The sequence below is a fragment of the Zootermopsis nevadensis genome, unplaced genomic scaffold, assembly GCF_977971745.1.
Source record: "Zootermopsis nevadensis isolate Lab colony 2312 unplaced genomic scaffold, Znev_1.0 Znev_ptg000029l, whole genome shotgun sequence".
Classification (NCBI taxonomy): Eukaryota; Metazoa; Arthropoda; class Insecta; order Blattodea; family Termopsidae; genus Zootermopsis; species Zootermopsis nevadensis.
Window position 1 is genome coordinate 8,382,472 of NW_028259161.1, and position 19,040 is coordinate 8,401,511.

The window sequence follows — 19,040 nt, forward strand, 5'->3', positions numbered from 1 at the left end:
AGTGTTCTTCTTAATTCATTCGTAATATTCTTTTTCGTGTCATTTGGCGCTGTATAAAGTGTGAAATTGAAATAACGTCTTTAAATTATTGTAAGTACTTCATATTTCTCTAAATGTTTCACTTTTTTATATGCACTATATGTTGCATGTTTTATGTAGGACTTCGCTAAAGCCTGGTAAGGAGAAGTACTGAAATTTGTGTGCCTTCCACTGGGGTCTGAACCCAAGCTCTGTAACCACTCCTATGTTCTGACTACAGCAACCTTCTGTTGTGTACTCGGCTGAACTAAAACAGACAGTGCGCTTAGTGCTTATATACATAGGTTGGAAGAGAGGATGCAGAAAATGTAATTATCAGCTTATTATTTATGCAAACTGCCAGAGATGTTGCGGTATGAGAAGAGTATCCCTTGTTCGAGGAGCTCAGATCTAAGTCAAGATGATTCAGGGCTGGAGGGATGGAGAGATGGAGGCTGCAAGTGTAGAATGCTTCAAAGTTAGCTTTCTAACTCGGTATTATCATTCTTCATGTAAGCGTTTAGTATCAACTTTAACAAAATATCACTTTTGCTTAGAATATGGGCATACCGTTTACTTCAAGTGATACTGTTCTGCGGGTTTTCTACCAAATTTGTTACGAAACTTTTTGAAGAATGAGGCATATATTATACAAGATCAGTTAGGGTGAGATGAGAAGATGGTTCTGATGTGTTATCATTTTCGATACTCTATTCAGCATTTAAACACGCTTTGTGTGCTGAGGGGGTTTGTATAGCGTCAAAGTATAAGCGAAGAAGAAAGATACTTGAATGTTAAGTACGGACTTGCGTGAAAAGAGTTGTCGAGTTTTTTCAGGATTTGCGTGAAGGGACTGAGAGAAACCATGGAAGACCTCCGGCAGGAAAGTCTACAAATATGTCGGATTAATGTAAGGAAAATTTCATGTTCTCACGGCAACGAGTATGAAGTTGGTTGTCTGCTACAACGTTTAATGTCTACTGTGGTAGATGCTGACAGACTTTTCAGAGTAGTCTGCTGTCTCCATCATCCAGGCGATGATAACGCAGTAAGCTCTCCTGAAACGTCTATACATATCTATAGAACGTTATGGCACTATATCCCAGAATACAGCTATATTAGAAATGAATTCATTTGACCTTTCGTTGTGCCAAAACACTACCATGGCGACAAATTATGTCTTATGCTCAAGATCGATTCTAGAAGTTATTTACCTCAACTGAGATTTTTTTTTGATTCTTCCTTCAGTCCATGCGGAAATAAATTAACTCTGAAATCGTTTAAGTTAGCCGTACATTTTCTTTGCATTTAACTTTAAGAATAATATGAAAACTACAAAAGTGCGATTTGTCTGTGTAAATTCTTTTGGAATAGAAATTAACAAAGTAACAACTGTATTTTCTGTTTTGAGTAGCCTAATGTACCTCTGGTGATCGCTTTCGTCTGTTATTATTGCAACGTGGAGGTCTCACATTAAATCTGTTTCTTAATTAAAGATATTTTTGTCAATTAACGAGAAGAGAGTTCTACATCTGTTCCATGTTTGTTAGTTGCGGATGAGTAAAGAACAAAACGAGACTTGTGTCTTCGTGGATGCAAGCAAGAATGCTGTCACGAAGAACAGACAGAATGTCAGAAAGTGGAAACCCCTGGATCGTAAAGCAAACTAAGCACTACTCGCATTAAGAATACGAATTAATTTAATTAGTCTCTACCGGCACGATTTAACTCTGAAGTCTAGTTAGATTTACATGGCCAATTCCCACCAAATAGCTACTTAATTAATGGAAGCAAATATGTAGGTCGCGATTATTACAAATCTGGAAGGAACTTACTTCTATTTTGCTTTTCGAATTTTGAATTAACTAGTTTGTTACGCAGTCTCTATTACTTTGTAAGTGGCAGACGTGGAGTCCTGCAAAGTTGTGTCTGATTCTGTGAGGAGGAATCAGACGAAACTATTTTCACAAACAACCGATTTACAGCTTTTAGTTTCCAAATATACGTTGTGTTCTACTCAATAAAGTTGCTATTTGCAGTTTATACTGGTTGTACAGAACAGACCATAGTATACATTACTTGTTGTAAAATTTTATTTCTTTGTGTAGAGTTTTGTAGTTGTTACGTTCATAGAGCAAATTCCCTCGCACTGACTAAGAAATGAGTTATTTTGTGCGTCTCATTCATGGACGTCTTATATATGCATGATATTTGTTTATTCGAACAACACATGTTTGACCTACGTAAAATGAATGTTGTTCAGACATCCTTATATTAGTTTGTTTATGCAGTCTGCTTAATTACCTCACTTTGAAGATAAGAAACTGAAATATCTCTCCTTAAATCAGCGTAGTTAAATTACACATAGCGAACAAGATTTGTCACGTTCTCAGTAAGAGCAGCTTTCCGCGTATATAATTCCGAAAAATAGTGTGTTATTTATACGGTATTTCATCTTCGTTATCGGAAATGATGGTAAAATTTAATTGTTTTCATACAGATTAATATGAACATCGATTTACTTATAGGATACATCTTTACCGAGTATTCTTTGTTTGGTTACTAAGTACCGTTCCGTCATTCTTGATTATGACTTCCGGCAGTTGTTACACGCGACAGAGTTGAAAAAGGCTGCAACATTTTTGCGCGAAATTGAAGAAAACAGATCACTGATAATCTTGCTGCAGATGAGAGAATAATAATAGACAGAATTTTAAAGTAATACGGAATAATGATGTTAACTGTTGTCTTCTAGTTCGAAACACTGTTCATGTCTCGGACTTCGATGTATACGGTAACGAACCGTTGTGTTTAAAGAAAGGAGGGTTTTCCACTAGTTAACCGGCTACCGAATTCTTAAGAAATCTACTCCATGATGTTATTTCTGACTTGTTGATACCGTGTGAAATTCCTGTATATGTACAAATAATTCCAAATAAACAGTGCCGCTCTGATCAACTTAACAAATCAGATTATTGAATAGAAACATGCGGAGTACAGCACTGTATGAATGTATTTCAACTGGAGCTGTTCGCAGTATTCTCACTGCAACCCACTCTGTTTCACATAATATCCAAATTGCAAGTGAATTTTGTTTGTCGTATTGGCGCTGTTTTGTAGAGCATCACACATGCCGCTTTGGATTATTTCACAACACTAGCGTGTGTAAATTTAAGTGGTCTGTTTGCTTGTAGTGCGGATTACAGTCGGTATGTATCCAGCGTCCCCAAATGGATGACGCTTTTCCGCCCTTCTGTTCAGTTAGTTCTCTGGTTGTACGGGTTACACTCACAGTGGCTGTTTGCCCACTTGCCTGTATCTCTTAAAGCGCATCGGATTTTTGACGAGCTTGTGTCTTGTTATGTACCAGTTTTAACTTCAGCCGCCAACAGCTATGCTTAAATTGGCGTTAATCTGTAATTAATGCCAGTAGTACCTTAAACTATGATCCGGGATAGCTCAGTCAGTATAGTGACTAGCTACGGGCTGGACGACCGGGGTTCGATCCCCGACGGGGACAGAGGATTTTTCCTGTAGCCTCTGCGTCCAGACCGGCTCTGGGGCCCACCCAGCCTCCTCTACAATGGGTACCGGGGTCCTTCCCCGGGGATAAAGCCGGCCGGGGCGTGATGCTGACCACTCACCCCCATCTAGTGCCGAGGTCAAGGAAGAGAGGAGCTATACCTCCTCTCACCCCAAGCGTCTACATGGCGTATAGTGGGACAAACTTTACTTTACTTTACTTTTAGTACCTTAAACTAAATAATAAATTAACACCATGAACCACAGTCTTTCCCGATCAGCTAATGAAAATAATTCCCCCTTTTATGGAACCAGAAGATGAATTAGTGTGTTCGAAACTTTGCTCTGACAGCGATTTCTCTTCTGAGTTTGATAAACTTTATCTCAATCCTTAAACTATATTTGCGTACAATTAATTATGATTCTATCATCCACGCCTTGTTCTTTCGAGTGGACTCTTTCCAACCAAAATTTCTCATCTCTCCGATCCATGCTACATTCTCCACTTTTATTATACATACTCCTCTGTTTCATATTCTAATGTCGGGTGAAAGGTAAGAGCTACGGAGAGCTTGTAGTTTGAAACCCAAATGATTTTACTTCTCGCGACCAGTCACCCATCTGCCGCCTTCATGACAGAATAAAACGTTGAACGATAGATGTATAAAGTGAAGCTTTCACGGCGACCGAAGTTGATGAAAGACTCTCGGGTTACAACCCGCGTTAGGTGGCTGAACGGTGAACAAACCATATCTTCTGCCAACATTTCGAGAACAGGCTCTGTTCTCATCCTCAGGGTTGCTGGGTAACCAGTCCGTTCCGATGTTGCGCCCTAGTTGATAGGAAATAGCGGTTGAACGATAGATGTTCTGCGAAATGGAACGCAATTATCAGTAGAAGCAAAGAGCTATGAATGGCTTGCATGATTTTAGGATAGAAAAATTGCTTTATTTGTAAATGAGGTTGCTTTTGGTAAATATTACAACGCCATTCTCTTACCTGATGAAATATTGATTCATCTATTTAACAGGCAGTCCAAATTTCGTTTGTCTGTCCTCAGTTTTAACACTGATATTGCTATATACGTAAACGCGTTTACGAAACAAAAGTGTTGTATGTGTCTTCATCTCTGAGTCAGTATATCTTAAGTTATTCTGTAGGACTTAACCGCAAATCATTATCTCCTTTTACTATTTTATAAGTTTCGTGAGAATTGTAAACTGTAGTTGAATCCCTGTTCTCGCAAAATACTTACCCCCTTCCCCCAAATCTTCTCTATTCTTCATCTTTCTCTCTCGTGGCGCCTTCAGAAATCGCGATGGTTATTACACGTACCAGCGGCGTGGTGCCTTACAGCAACATGCCGCTCTTCAAGAATTTCATCGCTCGTAATCTTGCGGCGTCCCTATCGTCCCTCGAACGGCCGTGGCCTGTCCGGCACAAGTTAACCGCATTTCCACCACATCAGAAGCAAGGATTCTCATGCTACGGTGTACAATTATCACTCCGTAAAGAGACCGCTATAACATGCTTCAAAATATCTCGTCGCACTTTCTGTTCTAGCATCATCACTTGGTCTGAAAACTTGTATTGCAAATAAATACTGACGTTTTTCCAGGTATATTTATGTATCATTGCTACTGTATTGTCCAATTCATGTATAAGATTTGCATTTGGTGATGTATAGATCATTTTAAGAAAAAATAAACTTGCTCAAATAATACGTATTATACAGAGTGATCCGGGAGGAAATGTCTAGACTTAAGCAGTTTTAATTTTGGGTAAATTCTAAGAAAAACTGTTATATCAACATTGGTCTCATTGCTAATGGTTACCGAGATAATGCAGGTGTCTACATCACCGCCTACGCAGATCTCAATACGTTGGAGCGTGTTGGCGCTTGTTGATTGGGTCAGTGAGTTAGGGAAACTTGGGAACAGCTAGTAGCACGCATTCAGAATGCATTCGATGGCTTTAGAAATGATTTTTCACGTTTCCCTTGGCAAGATTCGTTGGATCGGCGGCTCGCAGCAGGGGGTCGTCACTTTGAAAATATTCTGGGCTAGTATACTGGTGTTTAGTGTGCTTTCATTTGGTATTTACCACAGTTATCCATGAATAGTCATCTAAGATCGTTTTTTTATTATTTTTTATCGAAATTCAGATACCTGCATATCTTGGTAACCGTTACGAATCTGACCAATGTTTATATACCAGTTTTTATTTAGAATTGCCCCAAGAATCAACTGATAAAGTCTTGACATTTACTCCCGTAACACACTGTATATGTCCTTTTTGCTGTAAGGCAAAGGTATGGCGATGTTAGGTGTTATTTCAGTGCTTGTCTGTAAGATAATTAGGAAAACACCGATCATGACAGTCAGTGTCACGGTATTAAACGTCTTTGATTATTTGGATAGAGAAGTTGATACTTGCTACGCGTTTAGGCTAAATGAAGGCTAGAAATTTAAAATTTGGGAAAGATGAAGATTGGAATGTAGACGAATATCAGCAATTAGTAAAAACATCAGCTTCAAATTTCCGTTTAATCGAGAACATTGTAAGGGGTTCTGGTGGTGGCGTATTACAATCTGGATTACTGAGGTTTTCGGCTTTGTCCATCGCCTAGTACTTAAAAAACACGTCTAGAAAATTGGATATGATATCATCCTTAGGTGCAGCTTTTATAATTGACAAAACACGTGGCACAGATGGATATAATATGTTGCATCAAAGGCGAGCATAAGAACGTTTTTGCTTAAAACCCTTTTGTATAGTGAGAAAATGGGAAACGAAAAATGTAAGAAAGAATTACAATATAACCAAAACACAAACTGGATTTAATATTTGAACTGAATTATTATTAATTGTGGAAAGCAACGCGATTTAAGTGACTGTATCGGATTTCAGTAACTAGAGAAATACTTTGTATTGATAAATAATTATAAAGTTATGAATGAAGGCTTAATATCAAACAACATGGTCATTGTATTAGGTTGGCTGAAAATTGATTTCTAATTTATTCAGAGAGTAACCTAGTCAAGTATTTACTTAATTATGACTAATAGGTTTCCGGAATATGTTGGTAGTCACTTGTTGTCTTGTGAGTTGCAGTTACTTTTTGAATGTCAGTAGGTAAACAAACTAGTATTCGTAATCAAAATAAATCGATAACTTTCTTCCTGGAAGCGGCTGAAGTTAAATGACTTCAGCTTTCGGAAACCGTATTATATAACATATCAGTTGATATTTTTAGTTAATGACGTCTGCCATTGAAACCTGCACCCCGCTGCGATACTGCAGTCTGTATTCATTTTCTTATTTCTTTTGTGTTTCTTCCATAAAAATATAATTATAATATATTTGGTAGAATTTTTCTTCGAAAAACTATGTCAGTAACAAGGAAGTCGGTTGTACACGTCACAAAACTTCCAATAACTTGAGACCAAAGGCTTTTTGGGAAACGTTTAATGAAGTGACATTTTAAGTCTCACAGACACGACGTAAAAGACGACACTTCCCTCCGGTGACTGCAGGTCTTTTGTTTTGTTCTATAATACTCAACAATTTCTTTTCAAGTCCTTCGAAACACCAAAACGTTTGAGTTTTATTTACAAGAGATTCCTCAAAGAATGTACGCAGTTTCTTTGAAATGCTCAGACGCTGAAAGCTGTAGAGTTGAGTCGATTGTTTACAGGCTATAAAAGAAAGTCACCTTGAAGGACCAAATTTAGAGACGGATATTTTATCCCGGTGTGCTTGAAGTAACATTTTCATAACGCGATATTCTAAAGCGTGTCTTCAGCCTAAAGTTTCCAAATGAATTTGAGAATTTTAATTAATTTTATATGGAATGCTCTAGGTACCATTATAGGTTACCAAGTCTTTTTCTACATACTTAATCGTCATCATGGAACTATGGAAATAATTGAAACAAAATAGTACAACCAGCATATTTCGTGGTTTTAACTAGCATTATTGTTCCGAATTCAGTACATACTGAGTTGAAATATTGGTCCGGAGACCCATTACCCTTACCAACAAGGACGGTTTCCGTTTACATGTTATATGTTTATTATTTACGTTCATAAAAGCCATTCGACGCATTTAATGATATTAAGATAACAAATATCGTTAAATAAACAAACTAAATGCACTGCCGCATTTCGATGTAGTGAAATCACGGCGTTGTATTATGATAAGTATTATTTAAACATTTCATTCCTGTTTGGAAAACCATGAAGTATTTAAAAATACGAATTTTCTATTTTCAAAGTGAGAGATTAGTGCTGTTAAATGAATAACATTGATAGATTATTTCTCATTATTAATATGATTGGAGATGATAATATTACAGCAAATTTTATATGGTACAATTTATTTATCTTAAAGGTAGTAATATTATTTTATGTATATTTGCAGGTATATCTTAGGAGGAATTCAGTAAAGAATCCGAGCAAGTTTGCACTGCGGTAACTTATATTCGAAATACACCCGTTCAAATGCATACCACGGCATTACTGAGCCAATTACTCATCATTATTGACTGTATTTTTGTGATAAATGTATTCACATGTAAATATTTGTTTAGTCCAAGCACTTGTTTGTCCATTGCATAAGGTCGGGAATAAACGTGACGGAATTTGAAGCAGACTACTTATCGCCCTCTTGTGTCAAAATTATGAATGCGTGGAGTTTAGCCTCCATTTTACAAATTTAACAAGACACGCCATATTTACCACAAATGCTACGAACTATTTTAAAAGATGAGAGCCCTTTTATGTCGTTAATGTGGCAAAGAAACATAATTTCGTGTTCCTGCACCTCTCAAAATGTTAAATTCTTTGTAAGCCTTGTAGAGCATTGTTTATTTTGTTGGGTTTTTGTATGAATGAGATTTTTATTAAAAAGTATGTTCTAAAAACTCATATATTGAAATTTATTTACATTACAGTTACACCGGTGCGAAGAAAGATATGAACAACGAGGTTAGTAGTATAATGCTTTTAATTCGAAAATGGCTGTAAGTAGTGCTTTATTTGTTGAACTTCAACAAGAAATGTTCCTACTTTATTAGTATAATTGGTAGAAGTGGTACTAGTTTCTGGTTGCAGGTTAATATTTTGCTGCTGCTGTTATTATTACTATTATTATTATTATAATTAAGCACATAAGTGAGTGATTCCAAAGACTGGATTAAATTTATATAAAATCGGTTCCGTCCCACAAGGGTTACATTTACTGTCTAATATAACTCAGGGCCCGAGTATTTCCAGTCGTTTCTAAATTAGAAGGGATCCTAGTTGAGTCCTTCTTGAAGAAACCGGCACGAAACAACCTCTTTAAAACAACTCCCTCTGCCTCTTGAACCTCACTAAATCAACTTAACCCTCAACAGTCGATTTACATGGTAATCGCAGCACAATAAAGTTAGTCATAATCGACCTGGGATATCTCCGCAAGAGCTCTCCTTACATCCGATGAGAAAATTTCATACTGGCTGTTTTCATTGCATTTTCAATATTCTGAAAAGCTTGCTTTATGGAAACGATCTTTTAGCGAAGACACTTCTCTCGGTCTGTTTGTCTCTCTCTGAAGCTAAGTTCTTGAATAATTTATTTCCACCATTATTATTGTAACCATAGATGGTGTTTTAAAAACACACAATAAAGAACATAGTGTGAGACTAAATGGTTACGATAAAAACAAGGTTCAAAACTAAAATTTGCCTTAGTGTTGGTAGAAAAGTGGAACGTAAAAAGCTATCTCTTGTACTAATAAATAACCGTGCATTGCCGAGGGCCATAAGATTAGAAAGTATAGACACTTTTCATAGATACGTGTAGCTTATTTTTATATTTTGAGTAATACAGTGTTGATAAACTCGGGTATGGTTTCGATTAAGTGAACGAAATTGAGTACGTTCCAATAGCAAGTTATCATTATTGTCGGGCATTAGCTTAATGCTAATGCGATAGTGGTTTTAACAATCGTGCTAGATCTGCAGTGGTTTTCGCCACTTAAACTAAACGGGTCGTGGTAGAACTGAGGTACATCGTGTAAGGACGCGTAAAAGGAGAGGAAATTTACCCACCACAAGTTGGTAGTTAGCATCCCTATACCACATGTTTTCAACGCTTTAAAGCACAGGGGTCAGTGTGGACAACACGCTTTAACATTAGGTATTTTTGCGTTATGCCCACTGAATGCGTTTATGTTTAAATAATTATCAGAATAAACAGTGATAAGATGGTGTGTGTGTGAAAGGAATGGTAATAATAAATATCAAAGTAGAATTTAAGGTTTTCATATCGGTGAGTACGAAGATGGCTGTCTTCTGGACTGTTGGGCAGTGTAGTCTCATAGGAGTTTGCCATCCTTTCAGAGGTCAGGTTTGTGATGGAGGAAGCAGCAAGGACCGCTGAAACTTTGGTAAACATCTGCCAGAGTGGCGCTTCAGCCAAGAAGACAGCCACCAACAAAGATCAAGTATCTGTAAAGCAACACAACGGGATGCTGTATTATAAAATCGATAAACAGCTGTTATTCTCCTAAATAGCGTTAACCAATTGATCATTGCATTTGAAATGCATAGCGCTTTCTTTGTTGTATAAAGTGAATTTTTAAATATAATTTACATAAACTTATTGTATCTGCAAATGTGAAATGAAGTTCTACATCTGAGTTGTATGCTCTAAAACCTCCATACTTGAGAAACTACAGAAATGTTATTAAAAATAAACAATATAAAATTGTAGTTACGCCATAAAATTAAAATAAAATAAATATAATAATTAGAAAATTGCGATGTTTTAAGATTAAATAATAGAAACTTGTTTGCTACTGTTTTTGGCTGCTGTATCTAAATTCAGAGTATGATATTTCCATATCACAGTCATAGAGTAATAATGTTTCAAGGAACTGACAGCGTTCGTGACTGCGTGAGAATAAGAAAGACGGAGAAATAAATGAACACCCAGAAACAGGAAGTACTGCTTCAGAAGCATGGCTCCACAAAATCATATTCTTTAAGGAGGGCTTCGTTTGGATGTAAGACCACGGACGACACTTGCATTGGTTTGTTATCCATAGTCAGCATGAATTCCAAAGAGTCATATCTGTCTTTCTAAATAACAGATTCTAGTGTGCTCTGACGGATAGATAAAATCTGTAAGTGAATGAACGTGAACAAAATTAAAAGTGTCGTGTAGATGTCATACAAGTTTTTATATGTGTTACGAGTGTTCATAATTTTTTACGTGAAATAGGCAGAACAAAACCGAAACGAAAGAATATTTGTGAATCTTCTTCAAAATCTATAAACAAATAAGATCAGCGTAGAATAAAGGCTGATGTGACCGATTCAATTCCGGTCACCGTTGGTTTTCTCGGACCCTCTTAAAAGCGTACAGGTATTTAAAACTAAGAGCGAATTGTTTAATTATTGCAGTATTCTGTTTGATATTTGCATCCGTAATTGACATTGAAACACTGGAGAGGAATAAAATAAATATATGAGGTAATGCGTCACATAAATATGTTTGAAAAATATGTATTCACTAGTTTGAACAACAAGTTTCCACTCTTAACTAATTGTTCAACAGCAGAAAGGCGTAATGCGTAAAAAAATTATAGCTATAAATACATAATTTAAATAATTTAATATATTATGTGAATGTTTGCAACTACGGAAGATTCCCAAAAATTTGGAAAGCGTAAGTTTCTAATATGTATATATAATTGAAAATATGCTTAAATTTTAGTCTGTACTTCGTCTGCATCTTGATGCTCTCTCAGGTAAGATTTAAAATCATATTAGGATTGACAGAAACACCGAAGTTTTTATTTCCATTTTGAAAATTGTAAATCTCATCGGCTCCCTACATTATTGGCGCTAACACGAGGTAAACTCGGGTGACACCATTTCAATATAAACGTAAGTGTAAATGTAAACACGACCAAGGATAGGTACGAATTTAACACTTTAAACGGCTACAAAAGTCTGCCAAACGCACAGGAAGATACATATCTGCTGTTAAAGAAATGTGTGAAGCTATAGGATATTTTTTGTTGTTGTGATGTGCGAGTTCTTCCCTTTAATACTGAAACGTGCCCGTGGAATAGCCAGTGTAATTTCGTATTTCCCCGAATCGTGGCACTACTCTTTCCCTTATTAGAGCGCAACCGATCCTTATCGAACAGCCGGCCATTCTTTAACGATACCCGTGCGTACTCAAATAATAACAGTAGTCATACACAAGTGAAAAAGCCCCCGAGCACTAGGGTGTAACGGGATTTTCCTGAACCCTGTTTTGTAGCTAGAGCGCTTAATATGCAACGGAAAGAAATGCTGAATTAGAGGCTTGCTTATTTTAATATAAATTATGGAACAATTTTACCAGCCATATCGAAATTTAAAATAGTAGATAGTTAGAAATATAAGCCAAAAAGAGCCAAAAATCAATACTTTCGTGTTCATCTTTAGGTTGTTAATATACGTTTATAGCTCCACTATGATATATATTTATTTCGTAATATGAATGCGGCATGTGAACGTCCATAGGTAATTTAATTTAATCGTTGTTGAACGTCCATGATTTGTGGAAAAATTGATTCAGCGTCTACCTAGCACGTGTCTAGCCATTGGCGCCACACTGGATAATATATTAATTGTATAATTTTGGTACATGTGTCTTATTTTCCAGATGACGAAACTTGTTAAATGTTTTTTCCCCCTCCGTCACACGAATTAATGCATAACAACCTCTCGCATTCTTGTTTCAAAAATTGACTTAGCGTTGTATCTAACTACTTCGTAGGATTTGGGGTTCTCACAAATATGGCTGTCGTCTGGGTTGTAGCACCGTGTATTTTGGTAGAAGTTTACCGACGTTCAAGACCTTCGAGTGTGGTAAAATCTACATCCTGCAGAACGGCCGTTCTGTCGAGACTAGACTCTTGATGGAGGCCTGAGAAGTACACTAAGACAATTCTTCAGCTAGGCGTGTCATTGATTAAATTACATTTGCAGATTTGTGGACATAAGATTATATGCAATCAGTTTATTTTTGTTTTCACGACTTTTTGTTTAATGTGTATATTTATTAGTGTTTGCTTGTCATAGGTTCTTTGTTGTTGGCAAACACTCTAATAAAGGAATTGAACTATTATTAATTTTAAAATACGGAAAGTCCTAGGAGGGATGAAGCTAGAGGGGACTGGAAGTAACTGCATAGAGATGTGCAGCGAGCAGCTTTGCTTGTGCTCTGCACCAAATATTATTACGATAATAGATGCAAGGAGTATAAAATGGTGGGTTTATATAGGGTACATGAGGAGAAGAAAAATGCAAACAAAATTTTTGTTGGAAAACATAAATTTCGGAAGACTTTGGCGTACTTATTAATTTATTTTAGGGAACTGTGTCCAATTGTGTGGACTGGACTCACCTGTTTCAGGGTAGCGACAGATGGCAAGCAATTTTCAAAATGATAGCGAAACTTCGGCTTCCATAAAAGTCGGCTAATTTCGTGAGCAGCTGAACGTAACGTCTGTTTATGAAGGACTCTGCTTCATGACGTTTGTTAGTTATACTAGTATTTATGCCCTGGACTTCGAAACAATTAAGAGTACAATGCATTATTTATGCCTGTCTGATAAGATTGTAAAATGTGATTCCATATATGTGAATTGTACTTAAAATCAGTGGCGTTTGCGATAGTGGATGGGATAATTAGACTATTCAGTATGAATTACGCTTAGTTAGAATTCAGTCTTACGCTAACAGTTAGCGCAAAGATGTTAAATCACTGCAATAAAGGTGAGATTAGAAATATATCGGGTGCTATGTCCTTTCGTTTCACCATGAAGCAACTGCACGAAGAAGGGACACAGTTGCAGCATTGACATCCCTGAGCAGCGATACATTCTCTCTTTAATATGGGTTAGACCCATATTAAAGAAACCACGGCTTCTGAGATGAAACTTACCACTACAAAAAAACAAAAAAAATGTCGCTGGTTGGTGCTTGTTCTAAAATGCAATATGTCTGCTACTACGGCTCTGATCTCTCCAGCAAAGTTGCGTGAGGACCCAGGAATTTAATTACAAAAGCCCTCAGTTTATACATAAAGTTTGTATTAGACACCTTCTCTAATTTTCAATAATACAGATGCTCTACAGATAGGTACAGATTCCTTAATCTTATAGAGCTGACGGCGTTGTAAAAAGAAAGTTTCAATTTAATTAATTTTGTTTAAAGAACTACTATTTTTCTTATCTGCACTAATGTGTAGTAAGAAAACAAGAATGTTAAGATGTTATGATCTTGGGCTGAACTGCAGACCCGTTTAGAGTCCCAAGGGCGGTCGTAGGTACCGTCGAAATAAATGACATTGATAGAGCCTTTGGCATAAGTACGTATTTATATGAGATGTGCCCCAAAGAAACTCGATAATTTATCTTATGGCATCATCTTGCCGTTTTCTCCTGTTACTTGCATGACAATGAAATAGGCCTAAGATATAATGTAATTTTAATGTGATATATTTAGGGTGTTTGTTAATTTATTATTGTTACTTATTCAGTTTACGCTTTTCAGGATAACTGCGAGTGAAGTGAAGGCGGTACAGAGAGAACTGTGTGAAGATTTATCAGGTATGTAATAATTTAAACACAAGGTTAAGAGTCCTCTACTTATGTTGGTTCTTCGTTCTATTGTTATCCAACAGGAAATTAATTAAATGTGTTCAGATTTATGTATTAATGCGTTAGTTTAGAACGTAACAGATTTGGGGTCAATTTCCGGGATTCAAAACAGAATACTCTCATAGAAATAGATTGTTACAGAACTTACAACGTCTGACTATATCGTAAGAATTAATTTTCGAAACTCATCACGGTGTTATAACCAAAAATTGCAAAACCTTTTGTTCATATTTAGGTATTAATTTACCTTATGTTTTACATTTACAAACTGCTGTTAAGAAAGATTCTTGAGTTTATTTACAAAGGGCCCTGGTGCTGGACCTAATGCCATCTCTTGATAAAAATATGCTTGAGAACTAATTTATATAGGATGTTATAAATACGCCAGTGATTCCCAAATCGAAAATCCGAAGGCCGCTGACCTTTTGGTGACAGTAAAACTGCATAACACTCGTGTGACTCCAACACAAAGTAATGTTAATGTAGATCAGGCAGTTATCAAATCCAGTGCCTTGCTAAGGGGTCTTATAGAAAAGGTTACAGTTTTGGGGGCCATCAGATGGTCTGGGAAAATTGTGTCCGCTCACTTTTGATAATTCGAATTCTAAGGTTATGATATTTTTTGTTCGTCTATTTTCCCACAAGCACACACAAAGTCTTCTCAGCAACCTTTTTCAAGCAACCTTAGTCTGTGAAGAGAAACGATTTGAGCTCTTTTACTAACGATTAGAAGCATTCTTGATACATGTGAACTCAATCCATATTTTTACATCCTATTTATGTTTTTTTTTCTACTTACTAATTTCCTAACTTTCCTTTAGGTGTTAGGACTAAAAGTTTGTATCCGTTTTAAAATCTCTCAAGTCTTTCTACACGCATTTCCCATCCAATTATCGCAGATGTTATCATGTTCTCTGAGCGAGTATAAATTATGAATATTTTTATTATGCCACTTATCCAGTCTTATGCTAAATTTTCTCTTCTAGGGCCAGATAATCTAATCAGCATTCTTTTTCGAAAAACCCTCAGTCTGTTCAGAGAAGCAGTTTAAGATGCCTTAGTAATCATTACAAGCATCTTTATTTGTAATTAAAACTCCGAGTGAACCGACGTCATTTGTCGTCGTCGGTAGGATAGTTTCAGCCCTTCCTGCTATAAAGTTACCGTTCTAAGAACTAAATCGTACGCTGAAGCGATTCTCATGTGGCTTTTAGCTCTTCATATCTCAAGATCCCTCGGGCCGTGCTCAAAGCAGTCTGTACCTCTAATACTTCACAGTAATGGAAATGGAGTACAAGATGAAAAAGTTCTTTTATTCATAACATATTTTTGTTTTTGTACGAGAATAGAACAGCATTTAACAACAGCTGAGGTTATTTTGCTTGCAATTTAATATTTATTTATATTTTCTTAATGGCAACCAATCGTTATGCTATCTCGTACATGTAATTAACTTCGTACACTGAACAAATGACATCTAATGACTTAGCTAAATGGCAAATGTTTCCATAAAGTCTGACTCATTATTAATTATTATTTGACATTGGAAGTTAATATCTGTGTTGTCTTTAATATATTTAAAATTATATATGGATTAAATAGCGAGAGCTGAACGTTACGTAAATACTAATGATAACGAAAATTTATTACTTTATAACAACTGTTAATTAAATCACAGTATGTTTATGATATCTGCTGCATATAATAATGTCACCTAAATATGATTTAATTATCAGGTTATTTTGTGATGTTCTTTTACGAGTTAAAAATTACAAGTAAATAAATTATTATTTACGTAGAATTTAATACTGTAAAGTATTTTCCAGGTTCAGAACAGTTGAGTGAGCTAACTGAAATGTAAAGCATATATATAGAATGTGAACACAGAACAATCCTGGAAAGCTTTTTTGAAAGCAAACGTAGATACGGGCAGTTGCTCTTTTAAAGTTGAAGAGGAATCTTCTTATATTTCATGCATAAACCAGTTTGCACAATACTTAGTTTATGAAAGCGACAATTTGAGGAAAGGCGCAAAATAACACCGTGGAAAGGTCATTGTGACTGAGTGCCAAATGACGTGCCGGGTACGTTTTTTACTACGTAAATTATTCTTTGTATTATTTCCATAGTAATGGTGTTGACCTTGGAACACCTTAAGGAGTAGCCAGTCCTCACAAGAGGAAGGTATTGTGCAACCTAAGATACATACTTCTATACAGCAAGAGTTTGTTCACCTGTCAAATCAGCAAAAAATATATGAATTCAAACGGATGTATTTTTATGTCATGAGAGATTTCTCAGTAACTCCTGGTCTTTTGCATACCTGAATAAATCTAGCTGTCCACGTGCGTTGGTTCATGAATTTTGTAATTTAAAATAAATTCAGTTTCAATAAATGTCGTTAAATTGCCACTGAACGTATTCTCGTAAATTCTGTTAGAATACTAATTATAGATTTTAAATCTATACCCCTTTCCTTTTTATTATAATAAGTCTCTGAAATAACAACTTAAATTTTGAAATAATAATCCAGCACTTGAAACATTCCTTTTCATTTGCTCGTAAGTAATTCTGCTCAAATTGTAAGGATATCTGTAGAACAGAATACTGCTGGTGTTCACTACGTTTCGGCTTACCAGTGTCTATCGATATTAACTCAATATGATAGTCAACTTATAGTACCACATATTTATTTATTAAATATTTAAATGAAACCTTTGAAACTTACACAAGAAAGTTTCAAGAGTCCCGTTTACTCACAAGTTTCAGAAACGTTTATGATAGATACAAAATTGAAATTGTGAATGTGTGTATATAAGTGTATGTACTTTCGTTTATAGCTCGAGAGAGGATTTACCCATTTTCACGAAACATGGGAAGTTTATTCCTTGAGACCAGAGAAAGATTTTAGATAGGTTAAAACTCCGGAAAAGTCATCCTGAGTTTGAGTTCCGGTCAGAGAATATCTTTTAGCTCGGAAAGTAATTATGGTAGAAGAACGACGCTAAGACTGAAGTTGTTTCATCCGAAAAGGATATTACAGAAACAAAGACCAGAATCCAGAAAACCTATCCTGAATTCGAGTCTCGGTGAGTCTATGTGCTATAGTCGTACCAGGAAACAGGAGTTAACTGTTTTGTAGCAAACATGGGTCTTCTTAGTAGCCTGTTATATTATTTTCTCCATCTCCATTGCAGTGTCCATCGGTTACCTATCATGTGTGTCGCAGGCAAAAAATAATGCAACATTAATGTAACAATGTTACTGACCTTATGTTACTCCGTGAAATATATTAATTTTGATAGCGATCTGTACAATAATCTTAGAACACAAATAAATGCATTAACTATTTTATTTGTCGTACTTTAATGCGAACATCTAGTCTGAGAAATAAAAATAAAGGGATGTCGGTTTACTGCAAGATCGGCAAATGTCTGTATTGAAATGAGGTTGGAATAACAGCCGAGGTAAATTCATTTTCGACATAATAGTACATCTCAATTGGTACAGTTCTCAATTGAGCTTCACTGAGACGCTTAGTACTGACCAGCATAAAATACACAAAGGGCTATATGGTCAAAGACCTCAACCCTTTATGGATTCTTTATGGGTTCTATGACATTTCCTACTTTTTCTTTATTTTAGAGGCTTACACGAAAAGAATTGTTCTCTTTCCTTCTATTTCTAAGTTTTATCGTGTTATCTCTACCACAGTACGCAAACTTCCATGGCGTTCTAAATCTGATGCTTCTTATACCTTCACTGATCCTCAGATTCACATCTCTCATGGTTATTTCCTGTCTTCCTCTTGCCCACTGATGTTTGCAGACGGTTCTGTTCTGCCGCTAGGAACTCTGTATTACTTCTGCTGCCGTCACTTCATTCGGATTTCGAACTTCCATGAGCTTGAATAAATAGCAAAGATTTCCTGCAGAAATGTTGGTCCACCCACTGCCGTGTTGTAAGACCAACAGTAGTAAGATCCGGGGATGTCCGGCTTGGTCTTCGTTCTTAGGCCATAGAAACAGCCCGTGTAAGGTGTACAGTGGCAGGCTATGTTGCAAGACAGACCCATGTATATCAAAAGTGCTGACATAGGAATCGATAGCTATCATTCCGTAACTTACATGACTGTGGTTCGAATTTTGTGCGTGTTTTCTAGTTCCCACTTGCATGCCACATACTGAGATCACGTAACCTGATTATGGAGGCAGCAAGGTCCTCTGAAACGTTGATAAACAATACCAGACTGCACGGCACTGCCTCCTAAGACAGCCATTTCCACGTACATGTGCTTAGTATAGGGCAACGTATGATTCTGGTCTGTCATCATACCAAATTACACCTGTTGTGATCGATTATAACTAAAACTTACGTGACTTGTGTTCATTTTTATTCTAATAAAACCTGAAATTAAATAGATTTGGTGCTAAGTCAAACTCTACTATGGTGCAAGCGGAACGTTCATAAAACTGCAGGCTTGCTCAACGACCACAGTCTGTTAAGTGGGTACTTGCTGTCAGTTTTGTTCATGTAATTTAAATGCATAGGCATAATTTAAGGCATATCCAGGCCATTTAAGTTATGTGTCAGTGCAGTCACAGATACTACGCCCTACGTGTTTCTGAAGGTCTACCACCACAAAATATTTTAACGCTCAGTATCAAATGGTACTACACCTGTCGGATCTCAGAAATTTACACGACTCTTAAATTTATATTATTTGTTGCATCGACTTAAAACGTGCGAGAGTCGAAGACTTTATACGTCACTAAGTGTTTCGTAAATTTGGT

At 36.3% G+C, this 19,040-nt stretch overlaps 1 protein-coding gene across 1 annotated transcript in view; it reads left to right on the forward strand.

Moving 5' to 3' along the window:
• The window catches only part of side-IV (sidestep IV transmembrane protein), a 446,858-nt gene that overhangs the window by 45,182 nt on the left and 382,636 nt on the right, over positions 1–19,040 (forward strand). Inside the window, exon 2 of the mRNA XM_087358210.1 lies at positions 14,141–14,196. The gene's annotated coding sequence lies outside the window, so the exon portion shown is untranslated. The remainder of the gene's footprint in view (positions 1–14,140; positions 14,197–19,040) is intronic.